The sequence below is a fragment of the Lagenorhynchus albirostris genome, chromosome 1 (genome assembly GCF_949774975.1).
Source record: "Lagenorhynchus albirostris chromosome 1, mLagAlb1.1, whole genome shotgun sequence".
Classification (NCBI taxonomy): domain Eukaryota; kingdom Metazoa; phylum Chordata; class Mammalia; order Artiodactyla; family Delphinidae; genus Lagenorhynchus; species Lagenorhynchus albirostris.
In genome coordinates, this window is record NC_083095.1 from 128463588 (window position 1) to 128488555 (window position 24968).

General features: G+C 46.5%; 1 long non-coding RNA gene across 1 annotated transcript in view; it reads right to left on the reverse strand.

The window, feature by feature from the left end:
- LOC132522718 (uncharacterized) overlaps window positions 1-24968 on the reverse strand; it is a 68176-nt gene that overhangs the window by 18998 nt on the left and 24210 nt on the right. The window contains exons 3-4 of the long non-coding RNA XR_009541309.1: window positions 22900-23079; window positions 22042-22137 (exon numbers count right to left, since the gene is read on the reverse strand). This is a non-coding gene — a long non-coding RNA (uncharacterized LOC132522718). The remainder of the gene's footprint in view (window positions 1-22041; window positions 22138-22899; window positions 23080-24968) is intronic.

A 24968-nucleotide genomic window follows, 5' to 3' on the forward strand; every position in this document is an offset into this window, starting at 1 on the left:
ACCATCTACTAACTGGCCGACTGTGGCACATTTTTGATGTAGGGCTCAATTCCTTCTCCAACATGGAGATAATGATGGTTCCCACCTCAAAGGGAGGTGAAAATTAGATGGTGGGAGGCACAGAAAATGCTTAGCATGGGGCCTGGCACGTGTTAAGGTAAGAAAGAGCTCACTCTGTTGTAGGCGTTATCATTGTGATTATTCAAGACATTATACTCATGACGTTAGAGTCTGGTGGGAGAGACAGACAAATTTAAGCTACAATTATACAGAGTGTGAAAAGCGGCCTGAGAGAAAGATGCAGAGAACTCAGGTGGGAGGATCAGGTTCAGGGATGCTTCTGCCAGGAAGAAGTGCTGCCTAAGTTAAGACCTCAAGCTTAAGTAGAAATGAGCCAGGGAGAATGAGGAAGTGGGAAGTGTTGCAGGCAGAGGGAAAGGCCTGTGTTAAGGGCTCAGAGACCAGAGCTTGGGGGGTGGGGACCCGAGTGCTCAGGAGGGCTGAAGGTGTAAGCTGGGGTTACACCCATCAGCCCTGTGGGCCATATCAAGGTGTTTGACTTGACCCTAGACCAATGGGAAGCCATGGGGAGTTTTCAGCAAAGCAGGGGCATGAGCAGATTGGATTGAGAAAGCTCACTCTGGCTGGAAGAAGGAGAAATGTGTGGAGGGACAAAGCTCCCAGTGAGAGGTGACGATGGCCTGGTTGGAGGAGTGACCGCAGGAATGGGAGGAGGTAGATGGGTTCCAAGTCCACAGAGCAGCAGACTTTGTGATTAGTACAGCTCCAAGCACGTGGTAGAGGACCCATAAATACCTGAAGGACAAGTGAGTGAACAGGGTGCAATAATCAGGTCTTTGGGGGATCACGCTGAGCCCAGAAGGGCCCCCAGAAATTCCTGTAACATCCAGCCCAGGGGCAGCTTCAGGAAGCAGATTAGAAACAAAACTGAAAACGCCTTCCTCCCTGCCTAGTCTTCCCCCACTGGCAGCCACGAACTGTGCCGATGAAGAGAGGAGGGGCAGAGACAGAGAGAGAAAGGGAACGATTGTCAGGGCAGCCAGAGAAGAACAACAAAACACGGCCCGGCTAGAGGGGCTGCCATCTGTGGAGACGCTGAAGAAATTAGGTCCAGAGTCTGGAAGGGCAGGAGCTGAGAGGAACCGGATCAAAGGCTGCAGAGATCGGGCTGCAGGCACCCAGGGCTGGCTGATGACACATGGGCTCACGCAGGTAAAGCGCCTGGTATGCAAGGCGTTCTGCACGTGTTTGGGTTTCCAGGATGGAGAGCCCACAAGCCCGCCCCCCGCGGTGCAGAATGCCAGCTGGGAGCTTAAAACAGGTAGTCTGCAGCAACCACCAGAAAGAGCAAAGTTTTTTAAATATCGATTTTTAATTAGACAACTAATTCTCATAAAACTTTAAAACATTACAGATAAGGCCAAAGTCCCCGTGCACCAACCTCCGTTCTGCCTCCTCCCTCTCCTCTCCCCAAAGACGACCACCCCTCATTTTCCTGAGAATGCGTCCTAGCCTCTTTCTATTTATTTACACGTTCATATAATGTGCCCAAAACAAGCTCATAATATTGTTTTGGAGGGAGTTTTATTTCCTTGCTTGCTGTTGTGGCTGTGAGTAGCTGTATCCTCCTCCTACAATTTGCTTTCCTCATTCACAACATGTCTGGAGACCTGCCCAGGTGGGTCCCCAGGGATCTGCCTCACCCTTCCTAATGGGAGCACTGTATGTATTATATATTATACTTGGTGGATTTGGCCTGTGGACACTTTAAACAAGGGGAGAAAATCCAAAACACCTCATCCTTTAAGGATAGTATGGGCTAAAACCGAGAAGTATCTGTTTTTTAGGACCTACTGTATAGCACAGAGAACTATAGTCCATATGTTGTAATAACCTATAATGGAAAACAATCTGAAAAAATATACATATACATATAAAACTGAATCACTTTGCTGTATACCTGAAACTAACACAACATTGTAAATTAACTACACTTCAATTTTTTTAATTATTAAAAAACCAAAAAAGTAGTATTAATAGTGCCTGTGGCTAGCACCAATAGAAATCAGATTATTTTCATGTCAGGTGATAGTTGTTAGAGATATCTCAAAACATAGTTTATATTCGTATCTAAAATTTCCATAGTTATTAGCCTGTCATGAAAGCTTGTTATTTAATAAACATACATTTTTATATAATTTTTTTTAAAGATTAAATCCCAAACAAACTATCTTCAAAAAACTCTGGACAAGGCCCAGAATGGTAGAGTCAGGAGGGGTCTCGAAGCTTCGAAGGAGCTGGGGCAAATGTCCACCCTCCACAGTGAGAACCACATTTGGGGAACAGCTCAAATGGATGATTGAAAAGCGTTGCCATGGGTGAGAAGCCGGGCAGAGAAATTGCTTCCAGCCTTGTGTATGCTGGGCTTAACTGATACCACACCCAGCTGAGGTCTTAAAAGAAGATTCTCTCAGCCTTTCCTTGGGGTGGAATTCCAACCCTACCCTGGGGCCCAACCTGATTTCTGAGCTCAAGCACAGGGACCTCCTTCTAACGCGCTGGCAGAAGGGAAGATGAGGTGACCAGGAGTCAGTGGTTTCTGCAAATGTCTTCATCAGGCCACGCTGACCTGGCTCCTCACCCACAAGCACACACCCCACTCGCTTCTTGGAGAGGGAGGGGTCTTATATCGTTGTGGCTTCTATACTGGGTCCCTTCAGATCACACCCGAGTTTGGAGGACAGCCCAGGCTAGATTCCGTAAGACACGTCAGGTCAGAGGGTAAAATCAATGCAAGGCCATGGATGCTGAGGTGAAGCCGCAGGGGCTCTTGACTGGCCCTACACACCGACAGCGTGGGTAGTCAGCGCACTCTCACCCCGGTGATGCCTGATGTTCTGCACTACAGTTCCAGCACTTGCTAGAGGCCCTTTCCTCCATCTTCTTTTTCAAAACTAAACTGTCCTCCAACCCCACTAGCCTGAAATTCAACCACCTGGGTTGAACACCCAACACACCCATGTGGATGAGCTGGGCAGGATGAAGACCCACAGAGAGAGACCCAAGGAGATGCCAGGCCTGGGCTGCCACCTTGGCTTCAGGTCACTGACCTTGATACCTACAGTGGGTTGCAGGCTCGCAGGTGCACACTTTTCCCATTACATAAACAGGAGCCCAACTGTGCCCTGCCGACTTCCCAGGGCTACTGCCAGCTCAGCATGAGCTCTAGGTGTGCTGTCCAGATGCACATGGGATGGGGGAGCTGGTAACATAACTCTGCACTAAGCCTCAGTTTTCTTATCCACAAAATGGAATAACAAGAGCTTCTACCTACCTCATAGATGGTTATGAAGACTGATGTAGATGCTGCAGGAAGCACCCAATAAAAGGGAGGTGCTACTAATCATAATTGAAATAATAATGATGTATAATGTAGATTATGAGCATGAGAGTCTGAGGATTTAGCCTCCAAGCAGACAGAAGCTCACTGCCCCTGAAGATGCCAGGCTCTCGACTCAGCTCTTCTGGTAAGAGGGAAGCCCCACCCTGATGCCGGCCCTCCAAGCCTCCACTGCCCCAACTTTATCTCAGTCCTCCCAAAGTCTCCTGACCTTGTGTGACCTGGGCGCTGCCATGACCAAGCTCAGCTGTAACTCACTCAGTTACCTCCACCCTGGACCTCAGGGTGGCCAAGAAACTGCACAGTGTGAGTGGTAGGGTGGCCCCCTCCCACCTGGTTAGTGGCCAGCATTTACTACAACAATGGGGTGACTGTCCTAAGGAAGCTCAGGGGCTTGCAGCTGGGGCTCCCCCAGAAACCTCAGGATGGTGGCCCAAGCAAGAGGGTAGAGCCTTTACGGCCCCTCCTTCGGTTGTTTTTAATTCTATTGGCTCCCAGCCAGCACCCACCGTGCCATATTCCCCTTTCCTCCTCCCTGAGGCCCCGCACCGCACCGGATGTCTGAATTTTATCTTGTCCCCGCTAAAGCCTGACATTGGAGCCTCTCTACCTCCCTTATGCTAAACTGAAATAACTTCCAGAAAAACTCACAAGTGACCCCGATCTCCTGCTGAAACGAGTGGCCTGATCTCAACTGTGTGGCGAAGGTGGGGTTGTGAGCAAGTCACCCCCAGAAGTTCAGAAGGTCAGAGCTCAAAGGCCAAGCCCTAGCTCTTCACTTACCAGATGAGAAAGCTGAGTCCCTAGAGAGCTAGCGCCCACATCACAGCTAGCAAGGGACCACGTGTCTTTTGACCCTCCCCCCCCAAGCAAAATAAACCCCATCTGGATACCTGCAGCATACTTTTCAGCAAAACATGGCTATAAACCCGTTCGCAAGTCTGTCTTAGGTGGGATCCCTTGTGGCTGTGGCCTTTGATGAGAGTCATCTGGGCAGATTCCGCGTGAAACGTGGCCTTGGGGGTTCGGGTCAGCGGGAGGTGGCGCCTGGCAGAGCCCTGCGTTCCCCACCACACACCCGGAAAAGCGGGGGGGGGGGGGGCGGTGGTCCGGGATGGCGGGGCGGGGGCTCCACGCGCCCACAGACCCCGGCGGCCCCCTCTTCCTACCGAGGTGTTCAGGTCTGCACTTCCGGCCATGAACGCGCTCGCCGGTCCTCGCTGCTCTGGAAATTCTGGGAATTTCCTTTGAAGTCTGGGAGCCCTTTCATTCGGGCGCCCTCTCCTCTAATTCCTGCCTAAGCGCTGCGGTTGGCCGAGCGGTCTCCGGCAGAGGAGACAGTCCCACCCCCAGGCCCCGCAGGCCGCTCTGCGTCTTTGCTCGGGTGCGCAGCGCCACCTGCGGACCGATCGCTGGTCCCTTTCTAGCCGAGGGTCCGGTCGATCAGCGGGGACCAGAGGCCCAACCGGCTTGGTGAGGGCTCAAGACAGCAGCCGGGCTCACAAGCACAGGGTTCAAGGGGTTCTGGGTTCGAGGCCAGCTGGACAACTTGAACTTAGGTCACCTGTGAGCGCCACTCCGCGCACAGATGGAGGACTCACCCAACTTCCTGAGCTGCTGGGAGGACCACAAGCAATTGAGCTTAGGTCTTGGGCAGTGCCTCGCCTCCTATCCCCCAGTCTTGCCACACCCCTCTTCCATGCCCACCACTCCCCTTCCCGAGACACCTCTGCCTCCCTGCAACCTCCCTCAGCGCTTACCAGTGCAGCCAAATCTAATTGCTGCTAAGCCTCAAAGCCCCCTCGGCAATCCTGATGCCATCTCCCCAGGGCAAGGACTCCCCTTCCTTCTAAGGTGACAGTCAAGCCAACACGACGGACAGAAAGGCACAGTCCGTGAGCTGAGCGAGCACTGACGTAGGAGTCAGGAAACTGGAATTCAGTAAACAGTCCTGTGACCTTGGATAATTCACTTACCCCTCTCAGGGCAATTTCCTCAACTTTGAAAAAGGGGAAGTTCTGTTTATATCTAAACATCTTGATTAAAGTTCTCTTTCCAGGGGCATCCCTGGTGGCACAGTGGGTAAGAATCCCCCTGCCAATGCAGGTGACACGGGTTCAAGCCCCAGTCCGGGAAGATCCCACGTGCCACAGAGCAACTAAGCCCACGTGCCACAACTACTGAGCCCACGAACCACAACTACTGAGCCCGCGTGCCACAACTACTGAAGCCCACGCGCCTAGAGCCAGTGTTCCGCAACAAGAGAAGCCACAGCAATGAGAAGCCCGCACACCACAACGAAGAGTAGCCCCATCCCACTCCCTGACCCTCCTCCTGGGTTGGATTAGTACAGGGCACCACCACAAACTCATGCCCCGGACGACAGACCTGGGGAGGGGCAGCATGGGCTCTGCCCCTACATCTGAGAGTTTTCAGAGACCACCTCTACTCTCCATCCCTCCCACTGCACAGCCCTCCTTTCCCCCTTCATCCTGCCTACTTCTCTGCCTTCTGCTTGAGCAACCTGCCCGCCACAATGTGGCTGCCAGAATGGCCTTCCAAAACACAGTTCTGACCAGGTCACTGCCCTGTGCAACACTCCAGTAGCTTCCAAGAGCCTTGAGGGTGCAGGCAAAGATCCACACACTAGCAGAGAGAGCCCTTGACTGTCTGATCCTGCTGCCGTCTCCAATTTCAGTCCTGTCCCTTCCCACCTTAGACTTGAGAGTCCCCTATGTGAACCTGCCTGTGATTCCCCCCACCACCAGCACTCCGCATCCCTCCACTTCACTTACAGGGACCCCTTTGCCAAAGTGGCCCCCTCCCTCACCATAGCCATGTGACTAACTTCTGCTCTGGGCCTTCTCCCCCTCCCCAGCTAAGCTATCTTGTCTCTGTGCTCAGAGCCCCCGTACTTACTTCTACCACCTCCCCTAACCATGTGATGTTAAAATGTCATTCAGTGTTCTTGTTGTTCCAGTTAGGTGTCTGTCTTCCCCCTCCAAATCGTGAACTCCTCAGAGGCTGTCTTATTCATCTCCAAATAACCCAGGTGGCTCCTGGGATCTCCCAGCCCATTTAGCTCTAGTTTAGATGAGCCTCGTGGAGGACACGCCTAATTGCCTACCCAATAGCCATTTTCTGAGCCCTCCTTAATGACAGAACCCTGATTTTGTTCAGGGAGGCAATATGCCCGACTGAAATAGTCTCCTTCCCAGACTCTCTTGCAGCTAAGTGTGACCATGTGACACGCCCCGGGCAGAAGTCACTGGATGGGGCTTCTAGGACAGCTTTTCAAAAGAGGACAGATTCATGCATCTGACCTTTTTTCCTTCCCTTTTTCCTTTCCTGGAACATGGGCAAGATGTCTGCAGGAGAGCAGCTACCATGCAACCATGAGGACCGAAGCCACACAAGTAGAGCAGTAAGATAGGAGGAACCTGGGTCCTCCATGATAACCTTGAGACATTGTACCAACTCCTTGTTTAAACCCCTCTTTGGAGGGTTGTCTCTAACTTGCAGCTGAATGCAATCATAACTGATACAAACTATTTCCTCACCCAAGAGAATAGGCTCACATTCCCATCATCGCCACTGAAATTCAGCTCCTACTCATTTTTCTTTTTCATCCTGGAGCCTGAAGTGACAAGCCACAGCCTTCCATTTTCGCAATTTCACAGTGGGAATTAGGTTAAGTGAAAATATTTTCAGTAAAGACACAGACAGGCTACATTGTAGCATCTCACATTTATTCCGACTAAAGAGTAGCGAGCCTCATTCTTAGAAGTCCTTCAGCCACTCCGCACCCCTAGGGAACATATTCTGATCACATCCATTCGTGTAGTCCCCAGCTTCACACCCTCTTGCCTCCTCTCCCCTCTTTCCCTCTCCTCTGATCTTCTCTCCCCAGCCCTCGAATGAGCAAAAAACGAATTCTTCCACGTTCTCACTCACAGCAACTTAACTATCACCTCTGTGGCTTGGACACCTATGAGCACCCTCACCTTCTGTCCCAGTGGCTTACCAAGCTATTATTCCAAAGCTATTTTTCCTCTCTAAGCTGAATTCTGTTAGTAGAGGTTAAGAGCACTAATTTTTCACTCTCACTACATTTATCTTTCCATCATGTTTCACACAATATAGGGGCTGCATAGTGGGTTGAATTGATTGAAGGGAGCCCTGAGATACACACGCTGCAATACTCAACCACCTATTTTAAAAGGTGCCATGGCCTCTAACTCAAAGGAATAATTCTCCTGTGAAAAATGTCAGGCCACATAAAAGAAAAGATTGGTGCTAAGATCAGACAGGTAAAAGGCAGATGGCAGAGAGGCCCATCAACTGTCTGTCCCTGTGCAAGTCACACTCGGTCTCTGGGCTCAGGTTTCCCATGAAGAACTTAGAATGAAGTTAGAAGGAGCTTTAAATCTCACCTTTAAAAAACTAAGAATGATATGAGACCCCTTTATATATTGGGGATATTTTTCCATTCCTTAGACTGTGCCCTTTTTTCTTGATTGATCTTGACAAATGTTTATTTTATTAATCTTTTCAAAACACTTATTTGGGGGATTTTAAAAAATTACCTCCAGTTTATGTTTCTTTTCTCTTTCTTTGCTTATCTTTATTATCACTTTCCTATACTTTCTGCGTTTATTCTAACTTCTTAAGTTTGATGCTTGGCTCATTAATTCTTAGGCTTTCTTCATTTCTAGTATAAGTATTTTTAAGGCTATAAACTTCCCTATACATATTGCTTTGGCTGCATCATCATGTTTTGATATGTAATATTTTCATTAGTGTTCAATTCTAAGTATTTTCTAATGTATGATTTCTTTAACCCATGAGTTATGGAGAAGTGTTTCTTTTTTTAACTTCCAAAATAATGGGGGGGGGTTGTAGTTTCTTGCCATTATGATTGTTGATTTAATACTTAATTACATTGTGATTAGATAATGTAGTTTGTATGACAATAATCCTTTTGAAATTTATGAGGCTTACTCCATGGCCTTTCTTATAATTAATTTTCATAAATGTTCTATGTGTATTTGAAAAGAATGTGTGTTCTCCTTTTGTGTGCAAAAGTCAGTACTTTTCTATTAGGTCAAACTTTGTGTTGTTCAAATATTCTATATCTTTGTTAATTTTTTATCTACTAGAAAAATCAGTTAATAATAGAGGGATGTTAAAAATCTACTTTGATCATAAATTTGTGGATTCTGTCAATTTTTGCCTTACATATTTTAAGGCTTGTTTTGGGGGGGGGTTCATGTCACTTGGAATTGTTACATCTTTCTGGTGAAGAATGTTCTATCATTATGTGATACTCTGCTTCTGTGAGTTACACTGTTTTCCTTAAATACTATTTTGTCTGACAGTAATATCACCACACCATTTCTTTTCTTTGGCTTAGTATTTTCCATGCTTTTACATTCAGCTTTTGTGTATCCTTATGTTTTAGGTATGTCTCTTGTAGACGGCATATAAATTTTGCATATTTAAGAAATAACTCTAAAAATCTTTGTCTTTTACCAAGAGGTCTTAAGCTACTTTATATTTATTGTGATATATGACATATTTTAATTCATTTTACCTATCTTATTTTGTACTCTACAAATGTACCACTCTGGCGTGGGATATTGATTGTGGGGGAGGCTATGTGTGTGCTGGGGGTAGGTGTAGAGGATATCTGGGAACTATCTATCTGTACTTTCTGCTCAGTTTTACTGTGACTCCAAAACTTCTCTAAAAATTAAAGTTTATTTTTTAAAAGAAAAGGAAGGGAAAGAAAATGACAGGTCCAGATCAGGTAGCAATCAACTCAAAGTTCACTGTGAAAGTCACTGTGAGGGTCTCTGTGGAGACCCTCATCTCTTTTACGCACAAGGAAGGACTCCTGGGCTAAAACTCAAGTCCCAGATCTAATAGTAAATGTGGCAATGCTACCAAGAAGACAATTTTCCCATATCAAAGTCAAAGCCTTCATAGCAAGAGTGGGACCCTGAGATATGGAAGAGACGACATTGGGTGAACAAGCCTGAGAATGTTGAACCCCAGATGCCCTAAATCCTCAGGGCAGAAGAAGCTCCCTTCTCTTTGCTAGAGAAGAGTGGCCTCCTGAGGCCTGAAGACCATGGATAAACCTTACCTGAGACAGACATCTCCTGAAATGATTCTTGGCTTTCTCAAGATCTTCCCGTACCATCAATTGTTGCCGTAGGCCAATAACCAGGGTCAGGATTCAGCACAGCCCAAGAAGAGAAAACAGTCCCTCCTCTGGGAGGAAACTGCTTACGCATTGGAGGAATGGCAGCAAGAGCTGCCATTGGCAAGAGCTTTGGAGCCAGCCCTAAGATACTGCTGAGGCCTTATTCAAGGCTGGACTCATTGATGGCCTATGGCCCAGGAGGTGGAGATGCTGGAATGTTTGGCGTGATATCGAGGAAGGAGTAGAATTCTCAGGAAGGTGGGGATGTTCGAATGGATGTATTATATGAAAGCACAGAGTTCACTTTGTTTCCTCAAAGCAACCAGAACCTCCCCTCATTATAAGGCAATAAAGATGGCACTGGCAAGGGGTTCTCCAGCATCTTTTAGAAGCTCATTGGTGGTGGGGGCAATTCTCTGCAGGACAGGGTTGAAAGTAGCAGACGCTGCCATGGACCTGGGATCCCTAGAATCCTTGTGGAGATGACAGGATTCCAGACAGGCTGATGCTAAGGAGAGCATTCAATCAGCAGCAGCAAGGTGGACATAATTACTATAATAGGCAGCAAGGCTGGAGTGGCAATCAAGCCACCTTGACCTGTCGGGATCTTGGTGACTGCTAATTGGTCATGCTGTTCTGAGGGGCATGATAGATAGACAGTGGACTAGGGTGTTATTTGACGTGTATAACAACAACAACAAAAAACCCTGAAAAACAAAATACTAAGAGCTAGCAAGCAGAAGCTGCCACACTGGAATGCCGTGGTTCTGCATACAGTTTCCAGATCTAAGTCAGCTCACAGACCTGGGGCCCATGGATTGAAGAGGAGGCCAGATCTCCTTGAGAAAGGACCCAGTACTATGATCCCAAGTATATATGATAAACCATTTTCTGATCCCTTCCCAAAGAGTCCTGCAGTCAGTTCCTATGGTAACTGTGCAGGGAAAAGACTTTTCAAGGAATCTTGGACACAGGATCTGAGTTGACACTGAGAGCAGGGGAGCTGAAATGCCTCTGTGGTTGCCCAGGTAGAGTGGGGACTTATGTAAGGCAGGAACCACGGGATGGTAGTAGGCGTGGACCCTCTCAGATCACATCCTTGGTCTCCTCTACAAAGTGGTGATCGTGACAGCACCGGTCGCAGAACTGAGAGATCTAAATGACACGCTCACAAGTCCACATAATCATCTTGGCCAGTGATAAGTGCCCGATTATTTTACAGCTTAATAATAAGAAAACTGGTCCCTAAACCAATCATGGAAAAGCAGAAAAATAAACACAGTCTTCTCACCTGACCAGTCTTGGGTACTACCTGACACTGCAAGTTCCCCATGGGAAGGGGCCGTGCCTTCTCCTCAACCTTTCCCAGTTTCTCCCAGTATTTCTGCTCTCCAGTTTAAGAGATTATTTCCCCATGGCATCAATGTGGAATGGAGCACACTTGACTAGGAATCAGGAGCCAGGGTCCTAACCCTGGTTCTTCCCCAGCCAGCGATGTGACCTTGGGAAAGTCCCTCACCCCATTCAAGTTCCCAGTGTAAAATAAGCAGGTGAATTGGATGCCCACCAAGGCCTTTTGTTCATCTCCAGGACCCATAGACTTATCAAGACCAAATTCCAATGCATACATCTTTGGGGCTTCAGCAGTTCAAGGAAACTAAATTGAGTTACAATGGTCTCCTCACAGAGACCTTCGATGACTGCCTAACACAAATGACCAACTCGTTTCTGCTGGTAGGTAGCCTTCCAAGTTCCCAGGTACACTCAGCACAGAGCTAAGGGGCCAATGTGACTTTTGCCTTGTGACAATCCGTGAAGAATCTGTTTCCCACTCTCACCTGCACCCTCGGGCACGCCACTCTTCTGCCATCCAGTCTCTGCTTTCTGCCATCTTTGAATTCTTCATGACCCCGAACCTGCCATTTGTATCCTCTCTGTGATGCTGTTTGCTGCCCAGGCAGGAGAGGAGATGGGAGGGAAGCAGGAAGCAGGATGGAGGCCCCGCAAGTCAGGCTCTCAATGGAGCCCGTGGGCTCCCTTTAATCAGAGACAGGCCAAAGCCTGGTTAGCCCAAGAATGCATACCTTAGGCAGATGTCTGCCTGCTGCTTCTAGAAAACTTTTATAGCAGCACTTTCTCCTCTCAGACTTTTGGCAGAGCTCTCACCATTTCTTCATATTAATAATGAAAAAAGAAAAACCCTCAACGAATGTGCAGTGAAATGAATCTGCAATTAATTTTAAATAAGCTTAAAATTCCATTGAAATGCCCTCCCTTAGTATTTTTATGGGAAATGGTTTTTGCTAGATATGCACACCATAAAGATCCTGAAACATACGATAGACAAAATCCTCTTAGGCATGCGAAAGGATAATTTGGTTTTTCTCAAAGCAACATTAAAAAAATAATAAATAAGGGATAGAAATAATCCAGCTTTTAAGGAAATATTAACCACTAACCTATAAACTATCCCCAAAAGCAATCTCTCTACTCAGGAAATTTAGCATATGGTTCTCTCCCAGCTTAACCCTTTTGCTTTTTCACATCTTTATGCATCTCTCCCTTAAGCCAAATCACGTAAACTTCCTCATCTCAAGAGGCCTAAGAAGGTCTTTTCTCGTGCATCCAAAATCAGCAACGACCCTAAGGCCAGAGGCTCCATCCTTTGCCAGGCTGGTCTGGCTGCAGGTTAGCCACACCCCAGCCAGGAGGGGCAGCCACTCCAAGGCTCTGGGAAGCTTTCTTTTCCCTGGCCTCCGGGACATTTTCCAGATCCAGTTCCCAGACCCCTCACCCCTATCTGATCCCAGGCCAAAACTTGGCTCCAGTAATAACAAAGAGGCCCAGAAGATGAAAAGCTGAAGTCCTTTCCCCTCCAGTTGAAACCAGGTGTAATGTTGGCAGGGAGAGGTTCCAAGCTCCAGAGAGCCATATGAAGGCGCGCTAAGGCAATAACCTGAAAACGAGCCCCATGTGGGGCAAGATGCCCAGACCTTTCACTCATTTTGCTATAAATGAGTTTCCCGGGGCAAAACAATTTCTTCCTTCAAAGAAAATCATAGTCAAAGGCCGAAGAAAAGGATGGGGAGAGGGGGGAAAGTGAAAGGGGAGGAGAGAGAGGCAGGAGGGAGGAGCCTCTCGGTGGATGGCCCAGGGCTTCCCAGAGAGCTCAACCAGGCCCCTACGAGGGATTGTAAACTCCCCCCTTGATGTTTGCCATGGGAGCCGCTCTAGGAGCTTTGTCCAGCCTTTGGGCTGATGCTATGTCCCTCAGCAGGGAGACAAGCCATTGTGGTGGTTTGCCAGCCTCCCAGAGGGCTGGACCTCCTGCTGCAGGCTCCCAAGTGAGGTGTCAAAATCCCAGAGTAAAGCCTCGGGGGTGTGCAAACGGCAGGCTGAATTAGAAGGCTGCTCTCACCTTCTGCCTTAGTGGTCACTCAGATGCAGGGACTTAAGAAGGCAACCTTCAGGCCTGCCTGCCAGGAAACCTTTGATCTTCTTTTATCATCTCAGGGTCACATATATTTGGAGCTTTTGGACTTGACCACAAAATGAAAGCCAGACAGCATGCCAAGCTGCTTCCGCCGGGTCATTTAGAGTGGACAGCATTACAGGTTGAGCCAGAGCTGGTAGCCATCCGCCCAGGAAGGGATGTCTTATGTAGTGACCAGAAATGGAGACACGGAGGAGGGCAAAGGACCTGTACTGCCTTGGGTAACAGCTCATTCAGGTAGGGAAATAGGGTCTGGCTGGAGGCTGCCACACTTCCCAAGATCTCAGCAGTCTCCTGGATCTGGAACCACCATGTGGAGCCCAGCACACTCAATACCAGACCAACCACCATATCCCTCTGGTCAGTTTTCCCTTTAACTGCAACTTGGAGAAGGCTGAATCCTCACTCCGGCACATCCGTCCTACCAAGATGAAGGGAGGGGTTGAGGGATTCATTTGTCAACAGGTATTTATTGAGCACCTACGGTGTGCCTAGTATTGTTGCAAGCACTGGGGATATAACTGAGAAAGAAAAGATTCTTTTCTCCAAGGAGCTGCTGCTTGGGGTACCAGAGTATGAATCCGCAGTCTTCAGAAATCATCCAACCTAACAACTCCCTTTGCCAAGGGGGCCCAAGGCCCAGAGAGTGGCAGGGCCTGCTCAGAGCTACCCAAAGCATGAACTGGGTCTCCTGCTCTCTAGAACAGTGTTCATTCTGCCACCCCACACTCTTACTCATCAATCTCACAAGTCTTTATGGATCATCTACTGTGAACCCAACCTGAGGACCCAGAAGACCCAAAGATAAGGCAGGAAGTGGGCTTCAGGATTTGAATCTCAGATCTGTCATTCAATATGTGACCCTGTGTGAGTCATTTAACTTCCCGAGCCTCCTCTATCAAGTGGCATCTGACAGCAACTAGCTCGTACTAGTGAAATTGTTATAAGACTTAGGGAGAAGGTTAGTCTACCTCCCATGGCTCAAGAACAGCTATGTAAATGCTGGACGCTATTACTAGGTCATGGCAACTGCCCTTCCCTCAAGTAGAGAGTCTAGATGAAAAGATAGAACATGGGCAATGTGGTTAGAATGCTGACACCCAGATGCGTGCCATGTGTCAAATGACTGGTGCAGAGGAGGGAAAGAGAATCCCATCCTTGACTTCCTGAAGGTGATGGGGCTTGGCCTGAGCACTAATGAATGGGTAAGATTTGGATCATTCTGAGCGGGCTGACTATTTCAGACTGGAAGGGGCCTTCGTGATCATGTCATCATTCATTTATTCTTTCACTTGCTCATTTGACAAATATTTATTGAGCAACAATTATGTGCCAGGCCCTGCTCTAAACATTAGAGGGATAATGGGAAATAAGATAGGTGATGTTCCTGCCTCCATGAAGTTTTTATTCTAGAAGGGGAGACAGTCAACAAATTAGTAAACATATAAATTAAAAAGACAATTTAAGGAGTAGGTTGATATAACAGAGAAAAATGGGTAGGGAGGAGGCTTCTTTAGATAGGGAGGCCAGGGGAAATCTCTGTGATGCAGTGGGGTTTTTTTTGGAGGATGCAGTGACATCACTTGCTCAGGATATACCACTGAGAGGAAAAGAAAACAAGGTATCAGGCTGTCTCCTGGGTTTTGGGTTGAAGCAGTAGGATGATGATGCTGTGTTTTACTGAGATCCTGGGTTCTGTTTGGAGCATGCTGTGTTTGATATGCTTCTTAGATATTCAGGTCAAGAAGGACACAGGGCTGGAGACACACAAATGGGACTCATCAAAATGGGAGATTAAAAGTTATGGGGCTGGGGGGCTTCCCTGGTGGCGCAGTGGTTGAGAATCTGCCTGTCAATGCAGGGGACACGGGTTCGAGCCCTGGTCTAGGAAGATCCCACATGCCACAGAGCAACTAGGCCCGTGAGCCACAACTACTGAGCCTGTGTGTCTGGAGCTCGTGCTCCGCAACAAGAGAGGCCGCGACAGTGAGAGGCCGGTGCACCACGATGAAGAGTGGCCCCCGCTCGCTGCAACTAGAGAAAGCCCTCACACAGAAACGAAGACCCAACACAGCCAAAAATAAATAAATAAATAAATAAAATTTTTTATTTAAAAAAAGCTATGGGGCTGGGAGAGATCACTAGGGAGAGGATAGAGAAAAAGCAAAGGACCCAGAATCAATGTCTGAAGCCCTTTGATATATAGAGGTCAGTTGAACAGAGAGACTGAGAAATATTGGACTCTGTGGAGGGATGAAAATTAGAAGATGGTGGTATCAGAGAAGCTGTAGCTCATTCAGTTTCATTCCCACAGAGAAGCTGTGGCTCATTCAGTTTCATTCCCACCTCCTTGCAATGAGCCTTCCTGCCCACAAAGAGGATGGGAAGCCAAAGAATATCATACCCATGCTCCCCTCCAGCTCGGATCTGCATGTGACCTAGCTTTCTCCAAGCAGGTACACTAATTCACAGTTTGGAAGACGGGACATAGCACGTATCTGCTGCACCTCCTGGCAAGCATGGCCATGGGGGCATTTGGTTTTTTGGAACAGTTGTAGCAGAGCGTCCTGGGAGTCCCTAACTTTGTGAGTGTTGAGAGGCAGGTATGGAGCATTCCTTCAGTTGGCATGGACTACAGCAGGGGCAAAATGGACCCAGTTGCAGCATCCCAGCCATGGCAGAGGCAGCAGCTCCTGTGACAGGCCAGTTCTTCAGTGTTCTTCTCAGAGGTGTTTCTGCTGGATCAGATGTGGAGGGTGACAGTCTCCAGCTGCCTCTCCAACCTTTCCAATGCTTTTATAAGCACTGGACTCTCCCTATTAAATCTCTTTCTGCCTAAGCTAGCTAGGGTGGATTCTGTCATCTGCAGTTGACCCTCAGATGAGTCAGAAGTAAAGGGAAGAAAGTATTTAATAAAGAAGGGAGTAGTCCACTATGCCAAACACTGCAGAGAGTTTAAGGTGAGAGTAGGAAAGCTTTTGGATTTGTCGGCATGAAAGTTCTTGGTGACCTTGATGTGAACAATTTCAGTAGGAGGCAGAAGAATGAATGGGAAGTGTTGCATTGGAAAACACTCTTTTGAGAAGTCTGGCTGATAAGAGGAGATGAGATATGATGCAATAGCTGGAGGGAAATGCAGGCTCAAGGAGGAGTTTTTAAAGACCGGAGACCTTAGAGCATTTCACCTGCTGAAGAGATACTGTTGAAAGAGAGGAGATTAATCACACAGGGAAAAGAAAGGATTGTCCTTGAAGGTAGGGAAATAGGATCCAGAGTGTGTGGAAAGGCTGGCCTTGGAAAAGATGAAAGAATCTTCCTCCATTATAACAACCTCTTGGCATTCAAAAGATGGAGGGCAGACCAACTTGGCCCCAGAGTTTGTGCAGGGATCTGAAAGGGATAAAATAAGAGGAAGCTCAATTGTATAGAGCCTTGAATGCCAACCCTTGAATTTAGACTTCCTCCTGCAGACACTGGGTTTTGGGGCCAAATGCTTCCAGCCAGAGAAAATATCCGAGGAAGACCCAAATCAAGTCCACTGAAAGGAAAACCATTATCAGCCTAACTAACTGGGTACATTGCCAGTTGTTGGGCTGGCATCAGAACTGGGGTAGTGTTTTGAACTAAGAGCAGTATGATGGATAGAGCACCGATTTTAGGTTCAGATGGATCTGGGTTAGAATCCTACCCCTTAATAGATGTGACTTTGGGGAAGCTATTCAACTTTTCTGAGCTGCCTCTGTAAAATCGGAAGAATAATCACCCCCCCTTGGAATGGATACTGTAAAGATTAGATGCTATTACGTACCTTGCCTAGTACCTAGGAAGTGCTTAATGAATAGTAGCTGCTGGATCGGAATTCCTGGAAGAGGGGCCTGGAATCTGCATTTTTAATAAGTTCTGGGAGGTTATTCAAGTGTTGGTCCCTGGGGTCTTCAAAAAAGCTTGTCTTGGGCTTTTCTTATGACCTGAAAGATAGTAGGAGCTCAGTAAGTATTTTGTTGAATGATTAGATAGATAGATAGGGGAGAAGGAAAAGAAGGAGAAGAAAGATGATGTCTTAGTCTGTTTAGGCTGCTATAACAAAATACCACTTATAAACAACAGAAATTTATTTCTCACCATTTTGGAGGCTGCAAAGTCCAAGATCAAGGCACCAACATGGTCTGGTGAGGGCCCTTTCCTGGTTCATAGCCGGTGCCATTTTACTGTTTGAAAGGTGGAAGGAGCCAGGGATGTCTCTGGACCCTCTTTTATGGAGCACTAATCCCATTCATGAGGGCTCCACCCTCAAGACTTAAGCCCCTCCCAAAGGCCCCACCTCCTAATATCATCATCCTTGGAGGTTAGGATTTCAAAATATGAATGTGGGGCTTCCCTGGTGGCACAGTGGTTGAGAGTCCGCCTGCCGATGCAGGGGACATGGGTTCGTGCCCCGGTCCGGGAAGATCCCACATGCTGCGGAGCGGCTGGGCCCGTGAGCCATGGCCGCTGAGCCTGCGCGTCCGGAGCCTGTGCTCCGCAACGGGAGAGGCCACAGCAGTGAGAGGCCCGCATACCGGAAAAAAAATATATATATATATGAATGTGGTGGTGACACAAACATTTAGACCATGATAGGTAGGTAGGTAAGTAAGTAGATAGATAGATAGACAGACAGATAGGGATGACAGAACAAACATAGATATAGGTAAATCGAACTGGCTGCAAAAATTTACCGTCTCAATTTGAAACATTAATATTTAGAACCTTCTTTATGAGATCTTGCCACTCTCCTGTAAATAACGAGGCCATAGTACATGAGTCATTTCCCTCTTTGGAGAAAAAACCCAAGGGAGGACCCCATAATCACACAAAATCCAACACCAGGCAAAGCCAAATGAGCCACAGACTAACTGCACACAGACTTGTTATCTCCTAATAGGACAGTGGGGGTTTTCAGTGACATCCTTGCAAAGCTGATCTGTTTGAAACAAACATTTCATCTGGAAGCAGAACAATTCTGTTGGACCTAATTACACTGAATCCACTTCAGGATGGGATTTTGCCTCTCCATCCCCAAATATGCCAGAATGCAGAACATACTCCCATGACCTGAGAGATTCTCTACCATGATCCCAGGCCCCACCAAAGCCAGTGCTGACGCAGGCAGGAAGAATCACTTTAAAATTGGCCCCTTTGCAGGTTTTCACCGATGCCTTATCATTCACCTAATTTATTAGTGTCTGAAAACCAAGGCTTTGGAACTGTCCTAATTTCACTTCTTCCGGCCTGGCTGGCAAATCTCCTGAAGTTTAAATAAGCCAAAATTTAAGTGTGTGTGGGTGGATTGTGGGAGGGGGGCCGGAGATGATGAGGAAAGAAAGTCCAAGAAAAAAAATTGCCTGCCTGACATTTTCTTTCAGGAGAATCGTTTGTTATGCCATTAAAGCTCCCTCCCTCATCATTCTTGGTGAATGTCAGTTTGAATATTCAGCTTTTCATCAACCTTGATCTCTAGTTGATGCCTCTTCCTCCCTGCAGAGCAGGAATTTTGAAAGGTTAGAGGCAAAGAGCCTCAAAATCGTAGCCTATTAAAGGTTTGGAAGCCAGACTGCATTTCCTCCAGCTTCATCTCTTTGGGCAATTGGTAAGTGTCCCTGGCAGCTGAGCCTTGCTCTGTAAGAGCCCCAATGGCTACAATGGACTGTTTTGGGTTTTTTTTTTTTCCTATTTTTCAGTGAACATGACATTTTGAACCTGAAGCTGCGGTATTAATAAAGTCTGCATATGGAATGGAGATCTGAATGACCTGAAATTTACAGATTCAATTTGGGGCAGTAATTGCTCCTGCAGCTATTTTCTGCTGACTGCGTCAGAATGCCAAAGCATCTTAAGAAGGGTGGGGGACATCTTTAGGACAAGCTCAGACAAACTAGCTGGAGCCCTGTTGAGGCCTGGTAGAAAGCTTCAGAATATTTTTCAGTTTTTGTTTGAGCGTGGCAGCCCAGTGCGGTAGGAATTCCACCTGGCGTTGGAATCCTAGCATGCTCGTGGACTGGCTGTGTGACCTCGGGCCAGCTGCTTTAATCCCTCTGGACCTCAGTGTTCTTATCTGTAAGCTGGGTGGGAACGATGCCTGCTTCATGAGGGGAAGTGTGAGAAATACAAACCAGACCTCATAGGATGCCTAGCCCAGGGCCCTGACACATGGTTTCAGCTCAGTCCAAGTTCACTTCTCCCTCTCACCCTGGCCTAGGTCTCAGGGGGGTGGGGCGGGGGAGGGGGGAGGGGGGGGACAGGAACTGGAACAGGTTTTTCTCAGACATGCTCACTGCTCAGAGAGTTCTCTTCCCAAGGTTTTGTCCCTGCATAAATTCAACAAGCAAAGACTCCTTTGATGCTAGATAGAGGATACTCTGCGTCCTCACCCTTGGTTATAGCAAGTTCAATATCTGTCCCTTACTTTACATCAAGAGAGACAAAGGCATTGGAATTTAAATTCCTTTGAGTGCTACAAGATAACAATCAACACCTGCAAAAAGAACTGATACATTAATCTTTTAAAACTTGAGGGATTTTTTTTTTCTACACAGTAAATGAACACTGATCTATTTTTCTTCCCTGAAAAGACCTTCACATACACTGCTAAGACCTTGCTAGCATCCATCTAAACAGTGGGTATTTATTTTTAGGACACCATTATACATTTTGCTTAAGAAAAAGAAGCTCTAGAATTTCTGAAAATCTTTTTTAGGCCATGCATAAAATTTCACGTGTGCTGCACCATGGGTTTCCCACTACCATCATACAAAAATATCCCCCCATTAGACTGTCCTCTGCCTAAAATTCCACCACTATGGATCCAGTCCTTTTGGGTTAAGCATTATCTTTCCATTTGGCTCCTGGGGAGTTAGGGAACCTAACAGTTGCTAATGACAGTATAGCAGGAGTAAAGCTCTACTCATAAACTTAAACATGCAAAAATATAATTATATTTCTTTTCCTCAACTCAAACTAATTCCAGACTCCTGACTCCTGAATCCTCCCACAGGTTCCCCCTGCCACCTGCCCATTCTCCTGTTTCTGGCCCCTCTCTCCAGGTCTTTCAGAAGTTCTGGCTTCTGATTCTAATAAGGCTTGGGTAGGAAGTGGACCCTGACTAGTAGGTGTCTACCTAATTTGCCTGATCCAATCCCCTGGGGATAGGCCCTAGGTGGCTTCACATCCTCCCTAAGATAAGCAACACTATGGTGACCATCTCAGTCCCAGTGAGGTTCTCTGGCATTTGAGAGCAGGTGGCTAGGTGCTAGGGTACACATATGCCCAGTTTCGTTCTGCACTGCCAGATTGCCCTTTAAGACCTCTAGACTGTAGAGATCATGGTTTCTGGTTCCCCATGGCCTCCCCAACATTTGGCATAACCTGGCTTTCTTATTTTTGTCAACTTGATGTGTGTAATGTGTATCTCATTTTGGCTTTATTTTTTCCTTTCTGTGATTACCAACGTTTCAGACACTTCACTAACTATTTCAGTGTAAATCTCCTACGAACAAGGACATTCTCCTACATAAACCATAATAAAATTCCCCCACTCAATAAATTTAACATTTATACACCACTAATGTCTGATTTAGGGTTCATATTCAACATTCCCCATTTGTCCCAATAATTTTTGACATCATAAAAAACACCTCCCAATCTGTCATCTCTTTATTAACATCATCTATGAAGATCATTTAACAAAATCTTTAATATTGATATCATCAAATGCATTAATTGTTCTCCCTAAGAAGAGAGGTTTTGAGGGTCCCATTTAAGAAGTCTTTGGCTATCAAGTTGCAAAGATGTATTTCAACAATTTCTTCTGTTAACTCTATAGCTTCACCTTTCAAATGTAGCTCTTAAATCTAAGTGGGGTTTACCTTTGTATAGGACAAGAAATAGGCATTCAACTCTTTTTTTCATAGAGTAAGTTTTTCCAATGCCATCTAAAAAACCGTCTTCTCTTCCCCCAGGTATTTGTGGCACTCTGTCGCACACCATGCTCCCATGTCCAGGGGTCTGCTTCCAGGGTCCCTCTACTTTCCACATATATCTATTTGCCCATTCCTGCACAGGAACTACCCATGGCTTTGCCATATGTTATCATATCTTTCTGTCTGATAAATTGTGCTCTCTCTTTTTGCTCTTATTTTTCAAACTCGACAGCTATTTGGGGACTTTTACTCTGCTACATCAATCTTAGATTATATTTTGTAAGTTCCACAAACATTCTGCCCATAGCCAGCCACCGTAATAACCTTGATACACAGCTGCCCTGACACTGAGTGGCAAAGTTACAAATGAAGGTTCTATCTCTGAAAAGTCATTTCATGTCATACCACAAAATGCCAACATGTATCTTGAAAGTAGACAAGTAAAAGCAAATGTTTGTGAAGTGCTTGTGAATCCCAATTCACAAGCGCGAATGTACAAGGAAGGACACTTTTTCTAACATTCTCAATACTGGCCTGAATTTCTCTTTGGAGCTCTGCTGGGTAGTATAAACTTAATTTCAGTTAATTAATTTCATCCCACTTTCTCTGGGGTGGTATTTGAGTTCCAAAGGACTTACAGAGAACCAAGGCTTCAAAGAGTGGGGAGATCTATTACATCATCAATATCATTAAGTCAGGGAAGCATCATTAAATGTCTATCGTCCCTCTACTCCTCAGTCAGTGGTCTCCAAAAGTCCCTCCCTCCTCCTCTCTCGAGCTCCTGGCGATCATCCCGTGGTTGCACGATCCCACAAATCTATCCGTTAGGGTCTCAGCAAGGTTGATTCTCCTCTCCCTGGGACTGCCAACAGCTGCTTTTGTATTAGGATTCTCCAGAGAAATAGACAACAGGATGTGTGTGTGTATATAAAGAAAAACTTATTATAAGGAATTGGCTCACATAATTCTGGAGGCTGGCAAGTCCAAAATCTGCAGGCTGGGCTGGCAGGCTGGAGACCCAGGAGAGCAGATGTTCTAGTTCAGGTCCGAAGGCTGTCTGATGTAGAAATGGGAAGACATGGGCAGATGAAGTCCAAAGGCAGTGTGCTGGAGAATCCTCCCTTGCTTGGGGAAGACTTGTCTTTTTATTCTGTGCAGGCCTTCACCCGACTGGATGAGCCTACCCACATTTTGGAGGGCAATCTATTTTACTCCAAGTCCACCGATTTAAATGTTAACCTCATCCAAAACACCCCTACAGAAACGCTCAGAATAACGTCTGACCACAGATCTGGGTACTGTGGCCCAGCCAAGTTGACACATAAAATTAGACACCACGCTCTCCTTGATTAATGCTCTATTAATCAGTTTCCAGTCAGGTAATTCAACATAGAGTATTTATAATATTAATGAGGTATCCTTCACATGTCATAAAATTCCCCCTTTTAAAGTGTACAATTCAGTGGGTTTTAGCATATTCACAAGGTTTGCAACCATCACCACTATCTAATTCCAGAAAATTTTCATCACACCAAAGAGAAAACCCGTACCTATTAGCAGCCAATGAGAGGATTTGATATAGGGAATTGGCTGGACGGCTATCAAAGGACTGAAAAGGCAGAAAAAGAACACTGATGTCATGCAAACATGTAACTGCAGGAAACAGCTACCACTCCTAGGACTGGGAGAACAAAGGGAAGAGATCAGAACTCAGCACCCTGGAAGAGGGGTCTCACAGAGCTGGGACTCAAATCTCTGAGGAGGGGGCGTGAGCTAATGCCATTGAACCACAAGAGCCCAGAGGGAAGGTCTAAGTTACCTCTGATGGGGTGTGATGGGTTGATTGCGGGATCATAGAGAAACACTGGAAACTGGACCCAACTCTGCTGCCAGGGTAACGCTGACAGCAACAGCAAATACACAGGAGTATGACCCTTCTCCATCCTCCTGTCTTCTGGTCTCCCTTTAGTGTTCCTTATCAGCGGGACCTGGCAGGGAGCTGTTGGCAACAAGGAAACTGAGTTGCAAAGTTACAGCTTCACCGTCATAAAGCAGAGTATAGAAGAGCTTTTAGGAGCAGAGAGATGACAGCTTATAATACCACATCTCTCAACTCTGCATAACCCCAGCCTAGGGAGGGGAAGGAAGACTCATCTGGAGTTTGGAGGACAGGGGTGGCAGAAGTCTTGCTTTTGCCCGTGATATTTTCTTCCTGTTGCAATGACTTTGGCACTATGTCCTCCCCCTGGTCCTAGGGCCTGTTAGCATGATTCCCAGAGACACCTGGGCATGGAGACTGGGTTGTTGTGATGTGGGGAGGTGAAGGATGGCAAAAGAGACTGCATTTGTGTCCACGTGGACTGGATTATACCACATGTCCTTTGAGTCACGTAGCACATAGTGCCACCTGAGACTGATGAGAGCTTCTGGCTCAGGTGATGTGGTCCTGGCACATAATCCCACTCACCCATATGCAGAACTGCACCAGTTTTAAACCTGGCATAACTCTCCTCGATGAAGTAGAGAAAGACAACAGCACCAGTCTTAGTAGATGGAACTGCACTTCTCTTCAGGACACAAAGGTGGCACAAGTGGGGGCAGTCAAGCTTCAGAAGGGTCTGCTGCCACCCTCGCTCAGACATTATCATACACAAGCGTGAGCCTATTGCGTGGTCACCTCTGCCTGTCCCAAATAACGTTGCTAGTCTCTCCACTCTGTGTCCTGACTTCATGGCCTCCACCTGTTTACTTTAGATAAATAAACACTGTTTGATTTACCCACGTAATGCCTGTGTCCGGGTTTTCCTTTAATCCAAGTCCACTATTGACATCTGTCTATACAGTAGAGTGGTTGTGCAATTTTCCATTACCTGAAGAGCTTAAGTTTTGAAATGCAAAATGTCAGGGGGAAAAGTCTATTTTTCTTTTTCTTTGCATTTTCGCTATCATCTCCTCTCCAGAAAGAATCAGCACAGAATGGCCTAGTTGCTTCAAAGTAGGCGGTAGAGTGGGAAAGAGACGTGTCACGGTTGCTTTTTTTTGAGTTTGATTTTGTAATATTACATACGTTGAGTTCACAAAACAAAAATGTACAGCTACAGAGTGAGCATCCGCGTAGCCATAACCCAGGGCTAGAAGTGTCGCAAGCCCCCCAGAAGTCCCCATGTGCCCCCTCGATGACACTAGCATCAACCTGCCCTACAGGTCATTGCTCTGCTGATTTCAGGGTTTGGAATATGCCAGCTCGGCTAAACCGAAATTAGGCTTCCCAGAATCCCTGAGTTACCTGTAGAAGAAGTCAGGTACAGCTGTCCGCCTCTCCTAACCCCCAATTTTTTCTTATATAGATTTGGAAGGTAGAAGTGAAACAGCAGCTGTTCCTTTCTGAAGGTCATCATGGTTAGATGTGGTGGCAGACATATGCAGGGGTCCCTCTGGACCCCAGCTTGTCCTCACTTTTCCCTGCCTGCTGAACCAAGAGCGACCCCTGCTGCAAACCCTCAGACCTGGCAGCCACACAGGGGCACTAGCCTTCTGGATTCAATTTGCTAAAATTTTGTTAAGAACTTTTGTATCTCTGTTCATAAGGGGTGTTTATCTAATTTTATTTTACTTTATTTTTGCAATATCTTGCATAGATTTTTGGTATGAGGGTTATGCTTACTTCAAAACTTTAGTCAGATAGTGGTCCCACATTCTTTATTTTCTAAGAGATTGCATATAAGATCGGTATTATTTTATTTCATCCTTAAATTTTTTATAGAATTTACCAGTAAAGATATTAGAGCCCAGAGTTTTATTTCCGGGAAGTTTTGTTGTTGTTGTTGTTTTAACAACCAATCAATTTTATCTAATAGATACAGGGCTATTCTGAGTTTCTGTTTCATT